Source organism: Odontomachus brunneus, unplaced genomic scaffold (assembly GCF_010583005.1).
Source record: "Odontomachus brunneus isolate Ranch 3 - 2012 unplaced genomic scaffold, Obru_v1 Obru_scaffold_061, whole genome shotgun sequence".
NCBI lineage: Eukaryota > Metazoa > Arthropoda > Insecta > Hymenoptera > Formicidae > Odontomachus > Odontomachus brunneus.
The window spans coordinates 243,899-248,837 of record NW_022639511.1 but is presented as its reverse complement, the minus strand read 5'-3'; the positions used below and the strand labels follow the sequence as shown (position 1 = coordinate 248,837).

Genomic DNA, 4,939 nt, shown 5'->3' with positions numbered 1-4,939 from the left:
AGAATGTGTCTTAAAGTAACATATCCCCTACAGTATGCGATAGATGCGATACTTTGTGACTAACATAACTTGATTATAACCTCCCATTATGACGTGATATTTGTTTATTTTAAAGTTTAATTCTATTTAGTTTAAAAATATAACATATGTAAAATATGTGAGAAAAAGATGGAAATGCCAAAGATATGTTTTTATTTAATTATATTTCCCTTTTGTAATATTATATTTTAAATAAATGAATATTATTCAACCATTAAACGCATTAAGAAACTATTTATTAAAATATTATCATATATGCAACATGTTATATAAGCAATAGATGTTATATATCCAATAGATATGTCGCTTTTGGCACCCATTTTCTTGGAACTCCATTTTTGTGCGTTTTACAAAAACATTTTTTGTTTTAAATATAGAAACAATTTCAGTAAAAATATGATATTATCTAATAAGAGGTACTTTCAACTACATGTATATATATTTACATATATATTTTGAGTTTTACATTAAGACAATCTTCAAAAACAAAGTGGTACGTCGCTTTTGGTGCCTTTAATCTATACGGTGTATCCGGTAACTTACAAAGGAGCCGCGGTGTATAGGTAAATTAGATCATAAATTGAATATAAAATATATTGATGTGCAGATAACTTATCTTTATTTTATTCTACGTAATCTCACTCGAAGATCAATATGTCAAAAATATATGAGATAGTAATATTTTCCAAGCAAAAGTGTCTTTATTATATAAATCATGAAAATGAAGTGAATGAAAAAGCACGAATTAAGCTGAATTTAAAAGCGCTTAAATCAATATTCAATACATCTACAGAATCCGAGCAGTTGTTTGATCCGACACAATATCAGGGGAAGAGAGTAGCTTGTACTTTATAAACTTGTGCATTACGAAACTGTTGTCAATGCAATTTTTCATAAAGAGACGCGGAGAATGGTATAACATATAAGAAGGACAATTATTAGAGAGATAATGAGATTACATAACTAATGAAATTACATAGCATCCTCCCGGAAGGGAATAAAATCATTATATTCTTCATTTCATCGCGGTGTACGTCAAGACCTCCACAAGCACGATCGGCAGGAAATTATGTGCTCTTGTCACTCCGCCGGTGCAACGTAATCGATACTTTTTACGAGGTCGAGTACTGGCTCGAGTAATTTAATAAGGTGAAGCTCTCTCCTTATTCCAACGGAGACGCATCTTTGAACGTTTGCCGATGTCACGCCTGTCTCCTCTAAGTTCACGCGACGACATGGAGTAATGTAATGGATCGGAGGAAATCTCGAGATTACTGATACCGTGTTCCCAAAATAACAAAATAGAATCTCGCGTACCCGAGTTTATCGAAAATCGATGGCACGCCTTAAACAATTCCGACAATTTTGAAAAGTGGTTTCCAAAGTTCGGCAAGAATTTTTTATATTTCAGGGAAAGCCCTCTCCTCTTCCCCTACAAATACACACATACATGCGCGCAAAAATCTCGTAGTCTTAAACTTAATTGGAAATCAAAACTTTCACCGCAGTCTTCGCAATTTCGATATTGTTATTTGCAACGCGGAATTTCCTCAACTGTTAATGTTAAGTTGAAAAATGTTAATTTAAAAGACAAGTATTTTCGATTCATCTTGGAAAAATATTGCGTATTACTCGTCCTAAGTCAGTTTCGTTATGCAAACGGAAGAGTAGAGGAAAAATATTAGAGCAAGAATAAGGCAGATAAAGGGGCGGAGGAGAGGGAGGAAGGGAAGGGAAAGAAAATTGAAAGAAATATACAGAAAGTGAAATGTGTAGGATGCCACAAAACGGCAAGGGTGGCTTCTCGCGAGGGGGAGACCTCTCGCGTCGTCGCGCGACTCCAATCGCCGTGCGAATTCTCCGCGCAACTCGACGTACCGGCGCATCGTCGGCGCATAATCAGAGGTCAACGAAATGGAAAACACGGTCACGGTAACTCGAAATCGATGGTGGATGCCCGCGACGGTGCGCGATTCACTCATACCAATTCGCAGCGCAGCTTCCGCTTTGCAAATGCAACACGCGACGCCCAAGCAAATAAATTGGCGAGACGGCGCCTTCGCCTCTTGATATTTATTCGCGATCTTGCCGACCCTCCCGGACAGCTGGCGACACACCGGGCTTCGCGCATATCCCGGTCAACGACGACGGTCATTCCGCTTATCGAGTTTGGCACGAGACAAGATGTTTATCGATTTATTTAATACGCGCGCGGCAAGCCAGCAGATAAGCAGTTAAAGTAACACGCTGATCTTGCATCTTAATGACCAAATCGGTTTGTTACACTAAAGTGTTAGATGAGCGATAGCGCCTACTCATGTTTGCAATACGACTGCATTATGAATTCAACATGTTCTTTTTGGAGACAATATTTTTTTTTTTAATTTGCGCATTTTTCGGTGACTGGCGAAATTTATACAGGAATACAAAATTTGTATCCACTTGAAACTCAGATTAATTCACATACTCAGATTAACAATCGTTGCTTTGTGTAACGATTGTTACAACGATAAGCAACGCTATTTTGTTTGAAGAATTTTAAAGCCTTGAATTTCAATGATGTAATCTTGTTTGAATACCATAATAATTTCACAAGAAATACAATATGATATTTTGATGATAATGATATCTCTTCTTGCGACATTTAAAAATATCATATTTTCAATCCAATATTTTTCATTCATAAAAATTATTTTTGAATAATCAGAATAAGCTTTTCTTTGATCATATCATAAAAAAATCATAAATCATATAAAATACATTGAGTAACTTGTCTTTGTTTAATACTATACAATCTCATTTTAAGATTTGCATGTCAAAAATAGAGATATTTTCAAACATAAGAATATTCTTTTTCTCTGTGTGTACGCTTCCCCTTCTTCTTACGTTAAATGAGTCAGTCAGAAATGAAATTTCCTGACTGATTAGTGATTAAGAAACATACCGACATATGTAACTGCTTGCAACAACAGGGGAAATCGTATTTTTTTAAAGAGAAATATGTATCGAAATTGACGAATCGGTTCCAAAAGTGTCATCGAGGAGATATGGCCTAAATAATGTGAAGATTGTTTTCAAACTGTTTGCTGCAATGTATAGTTCAAATCAAGCAATTTGAGCGGTACATTAAATTGCACAGCAGAATTCGCGAAGAAAAATATCCATCATTTGTCCCACAAAACTCACAAAACTGGCATGCAATATTGACATACCTATCATATTAATTAATCCGCCACGACAATTAGATTCATGATATTGAACAAAAATTCAATAAAACTTTTTGTTGAGACATCGAACCGTGATAAACATGTCGAGTGTGCGCGAATATGCGATAGATTTGTTTTCTCAACGTTTCCAAAAACAACTAAGTGAAAAGAAAGGATATATTAATATCGAGACGGTGATGTTAGACGGTAGATGTTAGACAATCAACCTAAATAATTCAAACGAACTCTTACATTAAGAAAATATTATTTTGACTTACGTCTCAAAGTATGTGAGGCTTAAGTAGACCGTCGAGAATCAGATGATGAGAATCACTCGCGAGCCATGAACAGAATACGTCTCGCGATGCACTCGATGTCGAACGTTAGATGAAGTTGAAAATGAAAGTGCTTGAGATCTCAATATTTTGGGGAAAATAATTGTCGCAAAATTTAGCGCGCACTACGTCAAAAGATACGGTTCGAAAGTGTATTCGCAAGGTGAGTTCGCAAAAGGGGCGAATTTAAGCACTGTTTAGCGCTGGAAGCGCGCGGGCGGGAAAATGGAACGCCACGATCCACGCGATCGACGATGCAGTATCCGAAGCACAGATTCGCTTGTTTATCATGTTTCGCGTTTCCTGGCGCAAGTAATTCGAGCGATCACGAGACGGTTGCATGCACAGGAAACGAGAAGAGCGAACGAGCAAGTGGAGCCGGCGATCTACTCGGGGGAAATATACGAGAGGCTCATGACGCGAGGTCCGCTTAGAAGACGATAAAAATGGAAATTTGGCTATTCGCGACGTACTCACGAGCTTTCCGGTGTTGCTAAAACGAACGACGGAGATCTAATACGAAGCGTCGCGGCAACTTGAACCCCTTGGTTCAAGATCCCCTCCCGAGTACAAGCGTTAAGGAAGGAAGCATGCGTCGAATTTCCCTTCCCAGCGCTCACGCGCGCCTACACACGCTCGCGTACGCGCGAGGCGTACCTGCGCGAAGAACGAGCAATTCTCATTACTTCCCCGGAACACGTGTGAAAAATTTTTTAACGCATGCACGTGTCGCGCGCGTTCTCTCTTCTTGTGAAGAATCGCGATGCTCTTCATATAGGCCGGCAAAAGGCCGCGGAGTGTTGCGACGCGAAATTGTTCAACACAGACACGACAGAGTGTCTGACAATTATTGACTGCACACTCGTTGTGTGTGAAAGAACTTAAGCTGAACGCGAAATTCCTCCATCAACGTGAAACTTTGAGTTATTGATCGGTTATTGGGTTATCGGTTAAAGGAGATCATAGTTATTTCTGACTCCATTCATATTTTTTGTAATAAAATAGTAGAATAACATACATTCAAGATTATTAACAGTGTAGGAAAATTTAATGAAGAAAAGGTTTTCTCCGCCATAATTTATAGTAGAGGAAAGTAGCCAAAAGCAACATAGGCCTTCTAAAGCGACATACTTCTATATCTCATATATTAAATGTTGTATTTTATCGAAACTAATATAAACGTAATTTGTTTCATCTGTTAAGTCATAAAAAATTCATACTTGGTATATTTCTCATTCTTTTATATGCTGAATTAGCAAATATCGAGTTTTAGAAATTCGTAAGTTTTATTTCTATGATTTTTATTGACGAATTACGTAGACTAAACAACGATAATATCTTTTTGTTCAATACTAAGTT

At 37.3% G+C, this 4,939-nt stretch overlaps 1 protein-coding gene across 1 annotated transcript in view; it reads right to left on the bottom strand.

The window, feature by feature from the left end:
* LOC116846155 (bumetanide-sensitive sodium-(potassium)-chloride cotransporter) overlaps positions 1-4,939 on the bottom strand; it is a 34,566-nt gene that overhangs the window by 26,455 nt on the left and 3,172 nt on the right. The gene's annotated exons all lie outside the window — the stretch shown is intronic.